The sequence below is a fragment of the Pimephales promelas genome, chromosome 18 (genome assembly GCF_988280905.1).
Source record: "Pimephales promelas chromosome 18, fPimPro1.hap1.1, whole genome shotgun sequence".
Classification (NCBI taxonomy): domain Eukaryota; kingdom Metazoa; phylum Chordata; class Actinopteri; order Cypriniformes; family Leuciscidae; genus Pimephales; species Pimephales promelas.
The window spans coordinates 27,009,629-27,032,454 of NC_142786.1; positions in this window are offsets into that span (position 1 = coordinate 27,009,629).

The following is a 22,826-nucleotide window of genomic DNA, read 5'->3' on the forward strand; positions in this document are numbered from 1 at the left end:
AGAAAGCATTTATTATTAGTAGTATTACTACTAGTTATTTTTGGGTGTATCTATTTGAATTGTGCCAAATTAGTTCGTTATAAAACATAATCAAATGTGGGGTAATTTAATAGCGTTTATATTATCTGAGCAAAAGATATTGGCTTGTGCCCTCCTGTGGAAAATCTGCATTTTTAATAGTAGCCTATACTTCAGACAAACATGAGTAGCCTACTTAGAACAAATTTGCCATTTAGTCCCTCAAGCAGTACAAATAGTCATAAGTTATGCATAACAAAATGCAAACAATTAGCGCAATCTTAGTCAATTTCCCAAAGGTATGTGAAGTAGAAGACTTCTTAATAATGTGACAACTTTTAAAGTTGATATATCACTGAGTTTACATTCACATGCACAATTCGCATTTATGTTTTAAGTTCACAAAGTTTTTATAAGAACTGACGTTTGTTGCTTGCATGCACCACATTAATAAACCACGTATAGCTTCTCAGCGAGAAGGCTAATTTACCTTAACAATCCCACATGTTTGTGCCGCGAGATCTTTACACAATGCTTTGATACGCGCAATGTGAAATGTCAGAATGAAAGAAAAAGCGAAAGGGAGACAGCAAGAGACCAACTTGTTTTCTCTACTCCTCTCTCCCCTTTTTTGTTTTATTTAAGGCTAATTTCCATTTCTTTTGTTTGTGTTGAATTTTGTCTGCATAATTGCATCGAGTCTTATTGCTGCCTGGGGCAGTGTGGATTATGGAGAGGCTTGCCACTGCTTGTAACTTATTGAAGTTTAAAATGATTTTCTGCTCTCCTATGGGCAGCTGATTTGAGAGCAGCGCAGCGGTAACTAATAGATCTAATCTGCTTATAATGAGCCTGTATAACATATTATTTACTCAGCAGAGAACAGATATACAGAGCAGTTATCTACCACTTTGATAAAGCGACACAAGTGGAAGTGGATGAAACTGATGACCTGCTCTGTCCTTTGAACCATTCTTGGTGCAAAGAGAATTTGTAGCTACTGATTCAATAGCCAAAGGGGTTTTTAGAGAACTAAGTAAATGTTGTTTCTTCTACAACATACAACATGTAGCTTTTCTCAAAGCACAAAGACTCTGGGCAAAAAATCTTTCTTTTTTTTTTTTTTCAAATATTTAAATAAGCCCTGCCATCTTCGTTGAGGGAGAGACTTGCTTACCATGTGTTTTGCATAATTAATTTTCTCATTTGCATGCTGCTCCCAATCTTTTGTGATTAATTCAAAGAGGTTAGGCTTCACCACATTGAATATTTTGGACTGAAATAAAATATGATTTGTTTGTATCTTTGGATGCATCTTTGTTTTTTCTAGCGTTTTTTTTTCTTCTTCTCTCAAGCAGATTGATAGTATTTCAAAAGGGATATATATGCCCCTTGAGACTACGGCTCCATGAGAAATAACACTTGTCAGAGAATCCATATTTAAACTGAAGTGACAAATGAAAACTCATCAGCACATGATTCCATAGTCCCCTCCACAATAAACCCCACCCTTGCTTGAGATACGACAGACAGCTTCGGCCTCAGAAAATAACTAACTGCAGGTCCTTATATAAGAGATTCCTCAGCGACGATTTAATGAAATGAATCTTTTTATACTTTTTTTTTAAAGGGACACTCCACCCATATTGTTAGAAACCCTGTTATACTATTGAAATGTCGTGCAACACTCTCTCATTTTCCCCTGAGATGAGAGAAATCCGCAGTTCACCTTTTTCACTTCCTCCTACAATAACGCAAAAATCATCATTTTACGTCATTAGGAGGAAGTGTAAGAGGGGGGGATTTCTGTAAAGTCTACAAGCACTAGTTCCCACCTTTTCAAACCCGCCCATAGGGGGTTGGACCTAATGTGCTAACAGATCAAAGATCAGTGCCAGTGCGTTTGATTTCACCGGCAGAAACTTTTTGAAAATATGGACGAATTAGGTACTGAATATGCAAACGGATGCATTATGGAGGATTGGGATTACACATAGTGTCAGCCATCTTTTTTGGAAGCTAAGCTAGCAGGCTCTTGTTCTGTGGAGAAAGCCGAGTAGTAAATTTAGTGGTTACCGTCCGACATGTCCGGCCGTCGATGTCCAGGATTCAGCTTTTGCTTTCAGCAGTCGCCATTCAATGTTTACATGTACAGCTTTTGTTTCAATCTAAATGAATTCATTCTGATTGGTGAATCTGAATGTTTACATGAACGCTAAACAAGTGATCGGTTGATGTGCGTTTTAACATTGCTAAGAAAATTCCCGCTCCTCTGTGAGAGATACGAGACCGGTGCGTCTCACAGGTGTCGCTAATCGGTAATCACGCGATCGGCCTTGCGTCGTGCTCCACACGGCCCTCACTCATCCTGCTCGCCACAGTAAATATGATGAATGGTGACTGTAGAACGCAAAAGCCGAATCCCGGACCTTTTGGGCGATCTCGATACACAATTTCCGGCAGACTCATCACGGAGACTCACTAGTAGCCTACAGTACACTTCTTGTTTAACTACTGCGCTGTTACCGGTAGGCGTGGCCTCCTAGGGCAGCGAAGCAAGTGCATTCTGGGAGTTGTTGTCTTCACATAAGCCAAAAATACATTTTCTGGCTTTTCTCAGTCTAGAAAGCTCCAAATTCAAAAATAATTTCACTTTTCTTCTGCATGAATTGCCCATTTTAAATACACATTCATCTTTCCAGAGGTGGAATGACCCTTTAGACAGACAGGACATTTCCATCAAAATGTATGTATGTCGTTATGGAGCGATCAGCTGTGTGTCTGAGCTGCTTTTAGTCTGTATGAGGAAAACAGCAGACAATTGGCCGAACAAGTACAAGGAAAAGATTTCATCTTCACTGCGTGCAAAGCATTATTTGAATTTGCATGTAGGCCTATTACCAATCCTAATTTTAATTTAAAGTGATTTCTCCCCCCACCATCCATTAGTCATGGTAAATCGATAAAAACCCACTGGGAGAATGCTTTGCTAATGACTGGCACACAGTTTCGCTAGAGCACTCATCAGGACAATCTCTCCCTCTCTCACATTCTCTTTCTCTCTCCATCTTTCTCGAGGCAGTGGTCCTTAATTGCAGTATTTAAAAGAGGAGAAGTCCCTTGTGTGTTTGAATGTCTGTTGCATTATATTATAACTGTACATTTGCAAATAACGTGCAACTTACGTAACGTCAACTTTAGTCATGAAATGAAAATTCACCGTAAATGCATGTTATTGATCTTATTGTGAAAAATTCATTCCTTTTTAGGGGGATTTTTAACCAAATTTACACAACTGGACCTTTCTTTTCTCTGGTGAAGTGGAATCACTTATCTTCTTAAATTCTGGCCCTTTAAGGTATTGTTCATCTTCCTCCACTTTTGAGTGTGCAACGCCCAAAACTCCAAATCCAATCAACAATCTAACAACCAATTTCCTTTTTCGATAAACTGTTACACTTGGATTTCTGTTTAAAAGTATGTAATTATTTATCATGACGTTAAAAAGAAACACTGAAGCCAATAGTATAGCCATAGATATCCATAATAAAGGCTAGATGTCTCATCCGCGCTGCTAGCCAATGGAGGTCGACGTCCACATCTGGCGGCCATCTTGTCACAGGCAGCTCGCTAACGTCACTCGTAATGTTGTGTTTTAATGGTGCATGAACTTTTTAAATAACCATAACTTGTTAAATTTTCTACCGATTTTCAAACGGGTTGGTTTGTTATAAATGTCAGAGATGTAGTTATGACACTGCGTACTTAAGAATATCCAGAATTATAGCCACGTTAATAACGTTCATAAGAAACCAAAACGTTTGTAAATCCATCAAGATTTCAAAGAGATAAGAGTAGGCTATTTGTGTTCGTGCTGATCAATCATCTTACATCAGGTACTACAGAGCCCGCCAGAAAGCTTGCCTGTGACAAGATGGCCGCCGGTGAGGAAGATAGAGACTCCGTCGTATGATATATAGCATTTATTATGGATATCTATGAGTATAGCAGCCTATTTAATTTTATGTTTTGGTGGCTTTTCTTCATCCCAGTGTTCTTGGACTTTGTACTGACACCTACTGGCAAGGATGTATGAAGTTAACTGACTAACTGCTGCCAATTAGCACCAACACGTGTAGTTTATCTTTTGCTTTGTTCCTTAGTTCTTTTTTCCTCATATGCATATAAAACTATTCAATGCTGTACATGAGAATACACTGAAAACATAAAACATTATGTTTAAAATTCCAAGTGAATAACACACAATCTCTCCTTTCAAAGTAATCGCTGAAACAAAATAACAACCCTGAAAAAAACATAAAGCTTGACATGAAAAGAGTTACCATAAAATACAGTTATAAAAATCTGTACATTGCCATCCTCAACCCTCCTCACAAACACACACACACGCTCATTCATTCATTCATATAATATTTTTATCTCTCCTCTTATTCCATGCCTGAAGTCTATGGTGGATTTCTTAGCTTTATCGCTGTTACACAGAAGCTCCTTTTTGGCAACAGTGTGCGAGCACTGATAGCCACTAAATGAATTTGGGCTCATGAGATGCACCGACTCATAAATGTTTCATGCACTGATAACTGCATATCTTACCTTGAACTTTGTGCTGGTTTATGCACTAGCCCTGCTACTGTGGAGCCATGTACTCACGGCTTCCAGAACATCCCAAACATGAAGCAGCAACATATTCTCTATAATCGCTTTGGAATAAAATCTCAGTGAAGCTTTCTTAGCACTCATCTTTCTCTATATATGCACAAGCATATTTCGTTAACACTTGAACCATTTATACACTATTCTATTTCTATTTTAACTTGCTTTAACTTAAACGCATAAACAATAAAAACAAAATGAAACAGTTTTAATTTATTTTGATGGTCCCTTTAACACATTCTGTTGACTTAGTAATGCTGCAACTATATGTCTATACTAACTCGAGTGTTAGACTTTTAAGGTTAGGGTTATAATAAATTGACTAATAGTCTAATATATATTTATATATGAATCCCATTATTTGAACGAATCGAGTGAACGATCGAGTATTCTCTCAGAAAGAATCTTTTTCATTCTTGTTTCTCTACAGTAACACCCCAATTTCATAAATACAATAACAAATATTTTTGTCAAAAATATTGACAATAATATAATTTTCACATCATTTGACTGAATTACTTAAGTGAATGATTCAATGATTCTCTCGGAAAGACCTTCGTTTCATTCTTGTTGCTAACTAGCTTTTGTATAATAAACGATATATCATAAAAGGGTCAATAGTATACATAATAACAGTATTCGCTTAGTAAATTTAAAGGGATACTACACTTTCTTTTGGAAATAGGCTCATTTTACAACTCCTCCAGAGTTAAACAGTTGAGTTTTATCGTTTTTGAATCCATTCAGACGATTTTCTGATATTTAATATCAATAACCAGACAGCTTCTGGTCTCATTGACTTCCATAGTACATATATTTTTTCCTACTATGGAAGTAAATGAGACCAGAAACTGTCTGGTTACTGATATTCTTCTAAATATCAGAAAATCGGCTTAATGCATTTGAAAACGGTGAAACTCAACTGTTTAACTCTGGGGGAGTTGCAAAATGAGCCTATTTCCAAAAAAAAAAAAAAAAGTGGAGTATCCCTTTAAAGTGCAAAAACCTAAAGAACAGAAAGAATATGAGATTTTCCATAAAATAAACTTTATTTATTGGATGTGCCTTTGTTTGTTGTTACTGTATGTTAAAGTGCTCTGTTAAGTTAAGTCTTCAGCTGTTCCTCAACATTGTGATGGTCTCAACAGATCGGATGGAGGTTGGGATCTCTTTCCATCGCTATGAAGAACAGATGCACAGCAACATTCTGGATGGCAAATCTCCAACATGCGACAGATGTCAACACCCCCCAACAAATCTTATACATATGTCTTGGCCCATATTTATACTTTGCAACTGGAGTGAGATTTTTAATTCAGTATTGATATCCTCAATGTCTGTCCTGCATCCAAAAAAAATGAATATTTCAAAATAAATGCATATTTTAGTATTGCTGGCCAGATGCCTGATACTGACGTCCTGTTGTTGTTGTTGTCGTCTCTTTGTCCCTTTTATGTTGCATGCATCCTAATCTTCAAAGATATTTAATGGAAAATATTTTGTTTTACTTAAGCTTTAAAAACCTTTAGATGTTATCTGATTTTGTCTCTAAAAAAACTTAACTATAATGAGGAAAAACAGGGAAAGAAAATATCGCATCTTTTTATTTATTTCTTGATTTCTTTATTTTGCAATTCCAATATTTCAAAAGCAAGAGGGAGAGTTCTTTTTAAGTAACGTTTACATAAAGTAATGCTAATTTCTGTTTCGTAAAAGACCCAGTGTGTTGACTTAATTCCCCATTTAGAGTTTTGCAAGATTAGTCAATGACAAACCTCTGAGAAAGATCAAGACCTTTAGTGAAGAGCTGTTTTTTTCAGAATGTCAGAGAACATTCTGTGACCAGAGAAACTGAGTTTACCCGAGTTATGCAATTACCCGAGTTAAAGGAACATGTGTTTCTGTGTCGAATATTCCTCAGCAAACACTTAATCATTAGAATCTCACGAGCCACTGTGAAACCGGCTTCACGCCAGGTGCTCCGTTCATGATTCCACAAGATTTGCTGTGAGACTTTAAAAGACAAGTCGACATTGGTAGCATTTGACACTTTAAGATTAGGTGATAGTTTTGGTATCTGTATGTTTGATCATATTTTTCTCCTCTGGCAGTGATGGGCGTCTGTCTTGCAGCTGTGGAGCTCAGTTCCTCAGGGAGAGAGTGTTCTGTTTACACAGGTGCAGCCGCCGGCCTCCCTCATCAACACGCTGAACACATCAGTCTTACTGTTTATACTGGCAAGTCCAGCTCCAAAGCGAAGGCATTTTCAAGCCGCGCACATAGCTTTACATGCGCTCGTTGTGAAGCACTCGGCACACAAGCTAAGGCCCAGATGCCAACATCTGCATTAGCGATGTTGAAACATTACCCTAATCACCCGAGAGCCTCAACTCTGTGGGGGTGGAAGAAATCCAGACACATTGTGAGACCAGAGAAGCCCCCTGACTCGCTAATTTCTGTTGTGACTTGACCTCTGTGGTAATTATCCTTGAACTTTATAAACAGTGGTAGCACAAATTAACACCCATAAATGGTTAGCAACCACGGCCAGATGCTGGGGAATGTACTCAGCCTTAACCAGCAGAGTGTTCACTGCACTTCTGCAATGGACTTCTGTATCAGAGACAGTATAAGGAGGAGAAGAACAAAATAAAAAGGAGAAATTGTGGCGCTCAGTAAGGCAAATGTAATGGAAATGAAATGGTGCTAATTCTATTTATTTGAATGAAAACTTCATTTATTTGTTTTTTATCATCAATGCATCCAAGTATTATTTTGATATGTTTATGCTTCTTTATTTATTTGCAACCCAAGGCGTCAAACGTGTTGCCATTTGCCAGCATGTTCTTTTATCTTAAGCTCAACAAGGCTGCATTTATTTAATCAAAAATACAGTAAAACTAGTAATATTGCAATTTAAAATAAATTTGAATCCTGTATATTTTATACGTAAGGCAAAGCTGAATTTTCTGCAGCCATTACTTCAGTCTTTGTCATTTTTGATCAATTTAAGTGTCCTTGCTGAATATATAAAGTATACATTTCTTTAAATAAACATTTAAAGTATACATTTATTTTTAAATAATGTTGCTCTGTAGTGGCCTGAAATATCATATCTACACACCCGGCTAAAAAGAAAAAAAGTCCCACTTTTCAGTGGAAAGGTCCAATCAGCTTTTTGTTTTTTAGTTAAAAATATAATGTAGGCCTACATGTACATTTGCCAGATTGGACCAGTTAGAAATACACAACAACATGTATGACATATCACATTTTATGGCTGATTTTAAATATATTTTTGAATATATTATATATTTTCTTTCCTTATCTAAATAAATGGAATCTGCACTTGTAAGCAAAAGAAAAAGAAAAGTTGTTTAAGGGACCTCAACACGATGGCCGCAGTGTGAACTGGTTTTTGGTAGTACGCTCCGGTTTCAAATGTCTAAATCAGGAACGTTCAAGATCACTCTGACTGGGAGTAAAGGGGCCCTCGCACTATTGAAATGAATTTCTTCTTTGTTTTACTCTCCCAACTGGCTACATAGGCAAAAAGCATTACTCTCGATCTGCTTGCGCGTTTGTTTATATTGATTTGCCGTGTGTGCATTCACAGCTCTCCTGCCAACTGTACGGTTGCCAAGGCGAGCAGGAGCGAACACGGCAGGCTCCGGGCCCCGTCAACAGCTGTGTCACATATGCCGCTGATCGATATAAACAAACACGCTCGCCCCCGCGCGAGACACGATTGACAGGTATGATTCATCTCGTGCCACCGGAGGGTGGAGGAAAAATAAGTACAGATAGATCATCACCCGTCCCTGGGAAAGAGCGGCGAGGTTAGCGGGGGACACGGGAGAGATCATTCGCCTCCCACGGCAACGCGCGCGACTCCCCGCGCACGCCGCCGCAGCGAGAGCAGATTAAAGCTGCGTGATTCCACCAGTTCTTTAATTCCAAAAGTTCCACACTGTCTGACTCGGAATAGATAAATTGGTGCGCTAGGCTCATCAGTGCGCTGAGGTTACTGTAGAGAGTATTCAACAAAGTCAGTGGGGAGGATTACTCAAGTGTCAAAAGGCAGCACCGCCGTACTTAGCGGCGGCTTAAAGCGCAGCACATTTGGTGCAGCTTAGGACTGGTGTTCTTAGACGCACGGGCCCTGACAGTGGCACGGCGCACGATGGGGAGAGCCATTTCAGCCGTGATGAAAAGTAATGGTTTGAAACAATATTCCCTCGGGGCCCTCAAATTGAAACTCGAAACTGTGATATTGTTTCATCCCAGTGCAATTTAAAATGTCAAAACGACTTTGGCGAATTCGATCCACTGAGCACCCAATGGCTGTTGAGAGCCATTTGGAGAGGCTCCATAATACACATCATCTGCACATGCAGATTCCCATGGATGACACACTTACTGAGTTGGATGGCACACATCATATAGAGCATTGCACTGTTCCAAGGAGAGTGGGAATTGTTCAGATGTATTTGTGCTAAACTACAGAGGACGCTTTTTTTTTTCTTATGTATTAGACACATTGGGAGACTGTAGAGCTTCATCACTGATGTTGGATCAATAAATTATTGGATCCTTTTAGAGATTTTCAAACCTTAAAATTAGGAACCATACAATTGGGTTAACAAAGAAACAAAATACAACTAATAAAGTTGCCATTAAATAGAAGTTGCAATTGTCTTTTCTGACATGAACAAGGAAAATGTAGGGTTGGACTTGATTTTGTCTATTGGGAATTGCTGCGATCTCATGTGAGTTTCGCATCAGAGAATAAAATTGAATCAAATTTTAAAAATGCGGGATATAGGGATAGCTCACCCAAAAATGAAATTCTTTGGGTGAAGGTGCTAAACAAGCAAGAATCCTCAGCAAACAGAACGTTCCCCTAACGTTCCCGAATGAGGTTATTTTTTTGGGAACCAAACAAGAACGTTATAGGAACGTTCAATGTAGGTTATTTTTAGGTTCCATTTTTATAACCTAAAGAGAATGTTCCGGGAACGTTCCCTTAAACTTAAGGGAAAGTTTTAGGAATGTTCTGGGAACCAAAAACTAACGATCCCAGAACCTAAATTTGTTTGCTGGGAACCACCACTGCCTCAAATTGGTCCAAACCTGTATGAGATTCTTTTTTTTTTATGTTGAACACAAAAGAAGATATTTTAAAGAGTCTTGCTAATTAAACAGTTGTGACTTCCATAGTAGAAAACAAAAGTCAAAGGCTACCATCAACTGTCTGGTTACCAACATTCTTTAAAATATGAAAATTCTTTCAAAATTAAATTCCTTAATAAAAAAAAAACCCCATACAGTTTAAAATATCATGAGGTTGAGTAAATGTTCACAAAATTTTCATTTCTGAGTGAACTATATTATATACTGTATATATAATGTATTCATGTGATGAAAATTGTAATATTTCATACATTACAACAGCTTTTTTTAAAACGATTTGTTTGTGTTCATTCTGACTTCCAGAGAAATTTTCACTGGAAACAAAAATGTGTGACAACAAGCCTCGGTGTCCCCGCTTTCTGTATACAAATATTTGCACAATATACTGGATGGCTATGTAAAGTACAATGTATCTGTTTTTAAAACATAAGGAATTGAAAATATTAGCAGTGGACAGCTCAATCAAACCCACTCTCACATCAATAGTGAGTTAGTAGGCACTTTTTCATCTGCATGGAGTACATGTAAAGTCCCCTTCAGCAAAGATCACCATTATAATTAATTGAGAGTGCCATTTAATCAGGGGGGCATTTAGATATGTTTGATTAGAGGACTGAAATCAGAGCCATTGTGTGGAGTTCTCATTATTCTCTTGAGACTGACTGCAGGAGTCCAGTGTCACACTGAGAGTTCAGACGCTCTCGCATGGCCATTTCATGACGCTGACTTGACAATCAGGATCTAGCATCAGTGATTTTTTGATGAAGACAAAAGTGAAATATCATACAAATCAGTGTGTGCACACATACACAAATGTGCTAATTTTCTCACATTCTAATGAGTTCAATTAAAGCGTTTCATTACAGTCTAAAGGGTCTAGTGCACAATTGCTTTGTCATCTGTACACTTGGCCTGATTAACTTTCTTTGTGTTTTTCTCTGTTTGTCTTCTATTTCCATCTCATAATTCTTAAATAGTCATGAAATCCTAAAACACAGCATATTGTATGTACAGGTTGATAGCATAGATGATAGTACCCCTTATGTAAAAAAATTAGGGAAAAGTGTTTATTTTTTTCTGAGCCATTTTGTTCTTGCGATTTAAAAAGCAAAGTCGAACCAACATCACAAAATGCATTAATTCAAAGTAACTGGCTGAAGCAGTGTTGTAGTACTCGAGACTCGGACTCGTCTCGAGACCATATTTTAATGATTTTGGTCTTGTCATGGACTCGTGTCCATTTGGACTCGGAATTGACTCGTACTCGAACTTTTTTTTTTTTAGGACTCGGAATTATTCCATCGAGTCCACTCGAGTTCAATTCAAAATATTTTTCATGATTATTAATGTATGTTAATAAAATATTTCTTTAAATTGATTGACACGCCCAGTGATTGGTGATTTTCTAGTGCGCAACTGCACATGACAAATTGTAATAAAATTACTTTTAACACCACCTACTATGTGGCCTTTTTACCCTAAACTGATCATATTTTTTAAACTCTAAGTAAATTCAGTAAAAAAAAAAAAAAAAAAGGATTACTATACTTAGGATAAATAAAAGTAAATTAGGTAATCAACCCTCACTGGTCTCGGTCTCGACTCGGACTCGACCGTCTCTGGTCTCGGACTCGACTCTCTATGGACTCGGTCTTGACTCGGACTCGACTCTCTCTGGTCTCGGTGTCGACTCGGACTCGAGTGAGGTGGTCTCGACTACAACACTGGGCTGAAGAGTATACACATATCTACAGATCGTCAGTTTTCGGAGCTTTTCTCTGCATTATTCACATTATTATTCACATTATTCTTTTAATCCAATCACTGCACTGTATTATGCATGACATCACATTGCAGCAGATAATTTAAATGTCACAATACGACCATTTCAGCGCAGTTCGTTCAGCTCTGCGGTGCTATCCTTCAGACGCATGCGTTGTGAAAGCTCCAATATAATTAAAGCAAATTTAAGGAACAAACCGATCTGACATCTTTTTAAACAAAAGTTTGAAACATCTTGAAAATTTGTGCAGTTTGAAAAGCCATGCAGACTTTAGCTCCAACCCCAATTAAACACACTGTAACCAGCTAATCAAGCTCTTACTAGGCATACAAACTTCCTGGCAGGTGTGTTGGAAGTTGGAGCTAAACTCTGCAGGGCAGTGGCACTCCAGGACTGAGTTTGGACACCTCTGTTTTAAAGCAATCTATTGTACAAGTGCTATGTATGTTGTGACTTCACTGAAGTGATGAATTGCAGTGCTTGTGCAAACATATCTACATTGCTAAGATCATATGCTTTCTTAACTGTTGTTTTCTCACCACCGTCATCTTTCTTGTGTGTTTATTTTGATATCGAGAGGAAAGAACGCAGAACATTTTTACATACGCCGTTAATCTAAACGCCGCTTCCAGCAGGTTGGACAACATTGGGATGTTCGCTGTATATCACTAAAAGGGTATTTTACTCCTAAGCAAATGTTAAAGAACTTCACTGTGTGTTTATTGGGACCTAGTTGCATCCGTACTGTAACACAAAGGTGTTGTCTGATCCGGAGAGCTCAAAATAGAGGAAATATGACTAACCAGCCCGTTCTCATCCCAAAGGCGTCATATAGTGACGCTTTTAAAATTTCGTCTAAATCCAACGCACATGGCACCCTTTAGCGTCAATGTAAGACGCGGATATTTATGGGCCAGAAGGCGCCTCCTAGTGGTCTAACCCTAACCCTACACCAGAACTAAACCTACCCATAACCGAACAAAGCTCTGTGCGTGTTATATTGACGCTAAAGGGTGCCATGTGCGTTGGATTTAGACGAAATTTCAAAAGCGCCACTATTTGATACCCTAGGATGAGAATGCGTTGGACTAACAATATTTAATATGTAACAACACATGTGGAGTGTGCATGAGACCGGTTTCTGCACGAAATGCCGCAATGAGTTTAGCAATAGCAATACAGATCACAATTCATAACTGAACTAGAGCAAGTTTTTATGGACATTTTTTTCATAGTCTGATCATCATGAACCCCACACAACTGATTATTCAGATACACAGAAGACAATAATGTAAACTGAAAATTTTAAGAACAAACAAGTTACTATGATTTGTGATTTAAACTGATGTGTGCACTACAATCTGCTCTGACACACACGGGTTGAATCCAAAAAAGCAGCCATTTATTAAAGGTAATCAACAATCAAAACCCAAATGACAGGCAAGGGTCAAAGCTACAGGGAATATGAGTTTAAGATACAGGCAAACAGGGAAATCTAGGACTGTTGCATGAAGCTAGCTGAATAAACTCTGAGTTTCAAAGTAGGTTTAGAGTTGACAAATCCAACCTGGTTTAGATCACCTTCAGCGGTCTCACAAAGCTTGGTATAAATGTTCTCTGTCAACTCAGGTTTGATCCAGACAATCACAGAGAACACAAAGAGAGCGTCAGTTTCATTCACTTCCACGAGAGAGACGGCTCAATTCACTTCTCTTCTGAAGATTAAGAGATAGTTTTGAAAATTATCATGAAATTGATGGATGGGAACTGATTTGACAATGGTGTGGTCTGCATGCGGAAAAAAAAAACTTAGTTTTAAGCATGTCGTTGTCTTGTAAAAGTAGGCTACCCTAATACTAGCTACTATAGTGGCCAACAGTAAAGTGAATTAATGACCTGTAGAGAAAATCACTGTAGCCTATGTGTCAACAACAGGCATCACAGATTTAATCTTATTCATATATGATTTATTCTTAGAATATTAATGTGTGTGGGTAAGTTGCAAACTCAACGAACATGTCAAAAGTAGCATGCATCCAAAAAACTAAATACCAACTTTATCATGGACCATCGTTGACTTTTTATTTTTCTATTAGCTGCAGTTCTGCAAGAGGAGACACGAACGCAGAACAGAAAACCATGATTTATTTGTTTACTTTACTCTCCAGTCATTGTCTAATGAAACCACTCCAATTACAGTTTAATGTGACCTAATGCACACATTCTGTCTTCAAATCAGCCTCTGTAATGGTTGTAATATACATATTAGACAGTTTAATTAGATGGCACTTTAATTGTCTTCATGCAGTCCTCCATTAGCAGGTCTTTGGTTTGGTGCTGTGCTAGAGTGGGAGCTGTACATCCTTTTTCCTCAGATGGAGAGATTATTCCAAAGCCATTTAAATGCTATATAAACCCAGCCTGTGGGGCAATGCATAATGGCAAATGTATGAACAATAAGCCATCAACTATATTTGCCTGCATGGCGTTGCCATGGTTAACAGTCAAGGCGATCCCTTGTGCTGCACTCTCTGTATTTCAAAACTGCTAAATTATTGGGACTCAAATGTGTATTTGTACTCCACATATAATGCTTGGTTTCAAAATTTCAAATAACCAACGGAAGCATTATAAAGCACCATACAACATTTTTTTTTTATTTGCTAAGTAAAAATCACATTCCTAAGTAATTCTGTCCAATTTTACAATTTAAATAGCTGCCACAAGGGTTTTATTGCTTATTTTGGAACCAAAGTTCAATTGCTCAAATGCTTGTTTTCTCTCTGAGGATTTCAAACACACATCAAAATTCTAAAATTCAATACCATATACAGTTGGGTCATCAAAGGAAAATAAATCAAAATAAAACTACAGTACCTCAAGGCAAGGCTCATTTTGTGGTAACTAAGATGCTAGGAAATACATGTTTTTCATTATCAGGTCGGGTAAACTCAGATTGTAACATTGAAAAATAGTAAAAAAATAGTTCAATATAATTAAGTAAAAACTTTTTTTATTATAATTTTGTCCAATGATTATATAGCGTTTTTCTGTGGATTAATGCAAAAAAAAAATCTTTTTTTTTTTTTTTACAAATATCTGTCAACTTTTTATTCTAAATATCTAAAAATCCTTATATTTTACTTTTGCTAACATTTTTTACTCAGTTAAAAATACAAACTTATAAAACACCTAGTCAAGATGCATATGAAAACATACCTCAAAATCTTACATAATTTTTCTTCTCAGGTAAATGTACCTGTCTTGTTTAATACATTTTAGCATTTTGAACTGTAAAACGAAGCAATATGACAAATCAAAACATAAGAAATTGTGTGTATTGTTTGCGAAGTTAGCTTATAGCAACATGCTAACATAACGACAAACTCGATTGCAATCAATTGCAGAGATACTGCCTATATGGAGATTATTCCAAATGTTCACTTATGAGTTAGTGATAGTTATGATGATGCCTTAGAAGGGAGCTGCCTAGGAAGTAGCAAATGAGGCTTTGGTGTCTCTTTTTATGCACTGCAGAAAAACGCAGTGCTCCTTATTTTCCACACAGAAGACAGATAAAGTAATATAAATGTTGCAGGTCATTAATAACAACATAAAAAGGGAGACGACTTGCAAACACTGTGTAGATGAAGCGTTTTATTTTTTAAGGGCTTATAATAGGTTTAAAGAGTGACCTGAGCCTCCAAAGTACAGTTCTCACAGGCCAGACAGTCTCAGCTACTTAGTTGGGCCTCACTTTGGAAATGAGATCTTCCATAGGAACATCATCTCAAATCATCATTTGCATGTGTAGTATCCCATAGTGCTCCTTTCCCGCCAGGTTGACATGCCCTAAACACACCGCTGTCAGCACACAGCCATAGGGCCAAAAGCTGGTCTTCACATTGACCGGCAAATGACTAACACATGCAGCAGCGCTGAATCTAGAAAGCCATCACTACTGTGCGTATGTTTAAACAATCACGCCAACACGCTTCCACACATCAATAGACTTTAAAAATGAGCCGATGCGCAGAAAAAGGAGGTCTTTGAGGCATTCGATGCTTGTCAAGGTGGTCTTGAGCCTCCCATTTATTATTCTGAAGTCAGAGACGTAATGATTCGAGTTCAGACACTAATTTGCTGACTTTTTAAAAAACACATTTTCTCCTTACATGACCCAGACGGAGCGGGAGGCACCGGCAGATTGGCATCACTTATTCCAGTGGTGAGTGATGTCAGATACAAATGGACTTCCCATGTGCACTCGAGTCAACTGTGAGTTCCAAGAACTGATGTGAAGAGCTGATGTTTCTCTATCCAGCCTTACACCAGATTACTGTCAAAAACTGGAGAACTCGCAAACCAGTACACTGATGAACAAATCAGGTCTCGTTTTGCCCTGAAGTCTGAGGTAGTCATAAATACACGGGAGTGATGTACTCACAATGGAAATGTCTGGATCACTCAATTTGCTTTTGTCATCATGTCTTTATAGCCCATGAAACGTGTGGTTAAACATATTTTGCCTGCTCAGATATACATCTTCAGTCTGTTATTCTAATCAGATTTCACATAAAATCTTTAAAGTCGGCATTAAACGGAAGTTGCGATGGTCTTTTCTTGTTGTGACGTATAATAAATGGCTTCTCGAACAAGTAAAAAATGTGCGGCGGTTCTTGATTTTGTCCATTGGGACTTGATTGGATTGTTGGAGCATTGTGGTTTGCTATAGACAGTATGCGCCAGAGAATTTCTCTTAACTTCCGTTTTTGCGGTCGCTCTGTATATTTCTATGGAATCCCTGTCGAAGAGTAATTCGCTGGTGAAGTGGAATTACTTATTGTAGAGTTAAGGAAAGTTATCGTGAGCTTTTGAATGTTTGACGGTTACCAAAATCCATAAGAAATTACCTTCATACTGTGGAAATACAAACTGGAAGAGTGGAAAAATGTTGCCTGGTCTGATGAGTCTCGATTTCTGTTGACAGAATGAGAACATGGATCCTTGTTACCACTGTGCAGGCTGGTGGTGGTGGTGTAATGGTGTGGGGGATTTTTTCTAGGCACACTTTAGGCCCCTTAGTGCCAATTGGGCATCATTTAAATGCCAGTAGTGCCAGTCCTGCCTACCTGAGCATTGTATCTGACCATGTCCATCCCTTTATGGCCACCATGTACCCATCCTCGGATGGCTACTTCCAGCAGGATAATGCACCATGTCACAAAGCTCGAATCATTTCAAATTGGTTTTTTGAACATGACAATGAGTTCACTGTACTAAAATGGCCCCCACAGTCATCAGATCTCAACCCAATAGAGCATCTTTGGGATGTGGTGAAATGGGAGCTTCGTTCCCTGGGTGCGCATCCCATAAATCTCCATCAAGTGCAAGATGCGATCCTATCAATATGGACCAACATTCCAACATTCAATTTTATGTTTGGACCAGCGCAGTCTCACCCCAAGACGTCATATAACTGACGTCTGGGGACGTCTTTTGACCATACGTCAATATCCGCCTTTTTAGGGCCCCCTTAAACGTCGGTAGATGACGTTATCGGATCCTAACTCTACCTCAGACCTAAACCTACCCCCGTCACCTAACTAACGTTAAAGGTAAAGCGTCAGTTGTATGACGGCCCGGGATCGTCATCTACGGACGTTTAAGGGGGCCCTAAAAAGGTGGATATTGACGTATGGTCAAAAGACGTCCCAAGACGTCAGTTATATGACTTCTTGGGATGAGGCTATGTTATTTGGACAGTTGACTGTTTTGTTGTCCAAATCAATTCAAAGCAACCAAATCTACTGAAGTTCAGTTGCTGCCGTCTGATCAAGGTTGAAAATATATATTAGTTTAACTTTCATTTGGCTTCAGCACCGAGGCTAAAAAAGTACAGTTATTGGTATTCCTCAATATGATGTAATCTATGTCAGGTCCACAGCCACTATGACATGTTTGTTATTGAAAGCATAGACACTTTGATTGAATTCCCTTGTCCTCCAAACCTGGCAGAGATCAAACATAAAAGGTGCTCGACATCAGAGAGAGCAAATTGGCCCAGCGCTGGAAGGATTGGTCCAATCAACCTCCAACCGTATAATTAGTAATTAGATTGGGATTAAAGTCAACGCAGAGTGGAAGAGCGTGGCCAATTCAAATCAGCATATGAAATGTGATTAAATTAATGGGAAAAATTGAAATATTAATGTTCAGATTTGCAGCCGGGTCCCAGGTCTCGGCCATCAGTCATGAGCTGTTTGAACTGTTCTTAATTACTGACTCAGAGGGAATAGAGGGGGAAAGGGAATACTTCTCTTCTTCTTTCTGAGTGCAGGGCAATGCATAGATCTCCATCTCTGGCAGAAGCTCAATGCCACTGTAATTGTGCCAGGGTATAAACAAATACATCCTTTAAGCGTTGGCTAGCTCTATGTCCTGACCAGAAATACGCTGTAGCGTTCTCTATAGTCTCACTATTTTCTGTAAAGCTGCTTTGAAACAATATTTATTGTGAATAGTGTTGAACTGAATTGTAGTAAAAACAATTATCCTATAGAGGGTAAAAAGAAGAAGCATTGTTACCTTTGATATTTTACAGATAATATTTCTATAATTTTTGGGGTTTCAGTATAATGACAAATAATAGATAATCATTTGATTTTAGACCAATCTAGCATCAAGATTACAATAAATGAATGTACTTCTTTTCTTTTCTGAATTTTTTTTTCACAAGGCTGTGAAATCCTTGAAATATACCTTATGAAAAAGGAAAAATAAGTCTCAACTTGTGAGAACCAATGAGGTTCATTCTCGTGTTACGCAGCACGTTTGAGCTTCTGCAAGAGGTTTGTTCTAGTGCGTCAAGCGGGTTGAGCTTCTGTTTATGTTCACTGATCAATGTTTATATGCGAATTAAAGTTTAATTCAATCTGTTCATCATATAAAGGGATTTGGAGTAAATCGCTTAATTCATATGGATTAGTTTTACAATCTCTTTATTACCCTTTTTCATGAAACATCAAAGTATCAGTTGCGCACTTTCAATGGATGGACAGAAAGCTCTCAGATTTCATCAAAAAGATCTTCATTTGTGTTACTAAAGATGTAAAAAAGTCTTACAGGTTTGGAACGAGACGAGGGCGAGTAATTAATGACCGAATTTTCTTTTTCTAACAATCCCTTTAAAGCATTCAAACCAAATTCGTCATTATGGAACAGGACATTACATTTCGGGAATCCGTTCGAGGTGTTTGGCCAATCACAATGCACATTAAAGCATGTCAACCTATTCTATTACACCCAATAATCAAAATAATGAATTTTTAAAAATAGCATCATACCCAGCAAACAAATTTAGGTTGTGAGAATGTTCTGGGAACGTTAGTTTTTGGTTCCCAGAACGTTCCTAGAACTTTCCCTTAAGGTTAGGGGAACGTTCCCGGAACGTTCTCCTTACGGTATAAAAATGGAACCTAAAAATAACCAACATGGAACGTTCCCATAACGTTCTTGTTTGGTTCCCAAAAAATAACCTCATGGGACCATTCGGGAACGTTAGGCGAACATTCAGACCTCTTTAAGGGGTCCTTAGCATAAAAACAAAGAGAAAATGAAGAGAAATTGAATTACTCAAAATGCAATTATTTGCAAAAACTTCTTGAAACTAAAACTAATTTGAATACACAGGAGCATCTCAAGACAGCAAGGTTCTGTATCAAAGAAATTGCAGTTTTTCCACTGTAAACTGTTTACTTCACACCCATGCACTTTCTGCTACCTAACAACCTTGTAAAGCTGCTATTCTGTGGCACAATCTGCAATGCTTTAAATGCGGAGGTCAAACCAGTGCATACCGCAAACGTTAAAGTCCTGATGCAAGTCATGTGAACAGGCTTTAAGCTACTAATTTACTCTGAAGTTCCTCATTTGCCTCGGTCGATTCGGGAAGAGAAAGCAGAAGAGAAAGCAGAAGAGAAATCGGAAGAGAAAAGCCCACAATTTCAGTGGGCCAGACACACGGTCACGAATCAGATATTCAGATGTCATTTTACCTCTTGCACAGAGCCATTTTTAAAGTGTTGGCAAGGTCATAATACACTGCTCTCACAAATGGCTAAAGGCAATTTAGCAGAGAGTGGGGATATGTGCGTTGGAGGTGGGCGAAGTGGTGGTGGTGGGGGGTGGCGAGGAACTACGGCTCTATGATTCCAGCAGTAGGGGACCAGGCGAATGTACAATTAGTCCTTTTGACCATTTCACTTTCATATTAAGTTCCTGTCAAACATCAGCACTGGCTCAAGTTGAAAGTTTCATCATGAAATATTCCATTGGTGTGCCAAGATAAAAGGATTAATTCTTAACTTTATGACTATCATTAACATATACAGAGCTGAATGGAATTAATATATGGGTTTTACTTATGTGAAACTTTTCAAAGTTCAACTGACAACCATAAATTTCTAAATTGCCAAAAGGTATTGCTCATAAGACGTTAAAATAACATTTTCAGTTTCATTAAGACATGGAAATAAAACCATGAATTTTCCTTTTCGCTTCACCTATAAATAACCGAGGGCTGCCAGAACAATGCGATAAGAGTAAAGGGTAGTAAGTACGTCATGCTGAACGCAATTCAACTTTTAGAGATTTATGCAATGGACTATCAGTCATTTTGTTTTACTACTGATTTATTTATATGATTCTTGTTTTTGAGCATATATAATACATCTCATTTATAATAGATGTAAACCTAAAACATTCTGTGATGTGCAGATGAATGACGCACCAATATTTAATGTTCTTCTCATTTACTCCCCCTCATGTTATTTCAAATCTGCGTGAGTTTCTTTCTTCCTCAGAACACAAAAGACACTTTGAAGAACTGTTTTTTCCAATTTACTGAAAGTCAATTTACTCTTAAAAATAAATGTTATTTAATGGCATATACTACAAAGAACCTTTTACATCCATGGAAACTTTCCATTGCACTGAATGTTCTTTATAGTGAAAAAATGTTCTAGATGTTTTTCACATAGTTCTTTTAAGAACTTTTCACTGAAGAACTATTCTTTGGGGAACCAGAAATGGTTCTTTAATGTCAGTACTAAAAAAAAAACAACAGTTGGATCTTTCTATCACTTATGACACAATGCTTCCCCGCCATTAGCAAGTCTGTTCTGGCAATCCGTGTTCTCACTGTTATACAGTAGGGGGCGCTGTAATGGATCTTCTGAAATTGTTCAGCATTTCCAGACCCAAAAACAAGCAAAGAAAAATATCTGTGTAAACCGAGGATAAACATTCGTCAACTCACGCATCAGTTGTGGTGAACAGAAGCTCAAGCATGTCCGGTTGATGTTGAGTTTCATTCTTATGTTACGCAGCACGTTTGAGAATCTGTTCATCATAAACAGTGATTGTGTCTCTTCAGAAAATTTGGAATAAACCCCACAATTCATATGGATTAGTTTCACAATCTCGACATGAACTTTTTGAAGCATAAAAGTGGTAGTTGCATAGCTGTCAATGGAGGGACAGAAACCTCTCAGATTTCATCAAAATATCTTAATCTGTGTTTTGGAGATGAATTGAAGTTTGGAATAACATGAGGGTGAGTAATTAATTTTGGGGTCTATCCCTTTAAGAGTCGGGTCCAACAGATAAAAAGTATAAGCAAAAATATTTTTGGTGATAAACCAAATTTATATTAAATACTAAAGAAATAATAGTGGTTCTTACTTTAGCAAACATCTATTCGAACAGGCTCTGTTTTTAAGTATACTTATTGGAGAGTTGGCCATGTTCTTCCTTTTTCCTGTTTGGAAACCCTCTGAATCTAATTTAAGGTAAATGATAACAGAGATCTTTGATGATAAAAGGGAAGTCAGGGGTAACGTCAAGGAACACTTCACAATGAACCCCGCTGATGTTTTATTCATACCTTTAAAGATCCTCAGATCTCATGTGGAGGTGGTGTGAAGGGACAAGTCGAGCAAGATGTGTTTGGCTCAGGGAAATCTGATGTTAATAAGGGAGTACGCGGAGGGGAGGGAAAGAAAAACCCCTTCTCTGGAGGGACATCCCATTAAAATGCATGATACAAGTGAGCTGGCCATTCACAAATGGGATGTAAATAAATATAGAAATCTTCTTCATGAAATATTAAAGTCAGCACAAACAATGAAAGGAATGAAAGGTTTTGGTGACGGCAAAGTCTGCCCAGGGGGGGTAAATTTTCAAAGGCGAAGAGGAGCTATGTGGAGTGCCGTCTCCGAGCCATTACTTAACTCAGGAACAAGAGCAATTTTACTGAAGCATCAGTCTAGGCCTGCTGCTCAGCGTGAGAGAATAAACATTGCTTTAGATCACAGGTTTTCCCCTTAGAGTGAGAGGCATGATTATTTTCTTTACAGGTTGTGTTGCCAAGCAGTGAATAAACAGCATGTGCATTATATTTGATCTTGAAGTACATACCTAATGTACGACAGGAAGAAATTCAGTAACCGAGTGAGAGAAAAAATAAATATATTCCCTGGTACGAAATTGCATAGGCTACTGAGGAGGGACTGCATTTGCATTTATTTTTAACCGTTGAAAAAGTACATTCAATATAGAGCGAATCTGCAAACACACTGATAAAAATGATTATGTGGTAAATAATACAGAAAAAACAAATGTAATTTCAACATGAAAAAGTTACTTCAGGCAAGAATTCAAAAAACAAAGTAAATTCTATTGTAATTCAATCTTTTAGACATTAAAGCGTAAATATCAATGTTATAAAATTAAGTAAAACCTACTGGTGTTCCCATTATCCACTTGTTGTTAGGTTTAGTAAATTGCCATTTTGTGACATCTTGAGTTAATTGTCTACTCAAAATGACACATTCATACTTTTTCATTGAATGCAATTGAATGTTTTACATCCGCCATGTTGTCAGTGTCATGAGAGCTACCAACACATTCTCATCCCAAGGCGTCATATATGACGCTTTTGCCAAATCGTATACATCCAACGCACATGGCACCCTTTAACATCAATATAACATGCACAGAGTATGGGTATAGGTTTAGGTCTGGGGTAGGGTTAGGGTTAGACCACTAGGAGGCGCCTTCTGCCCCATCTATAACTGCGTCTCATATTGACGCTAAA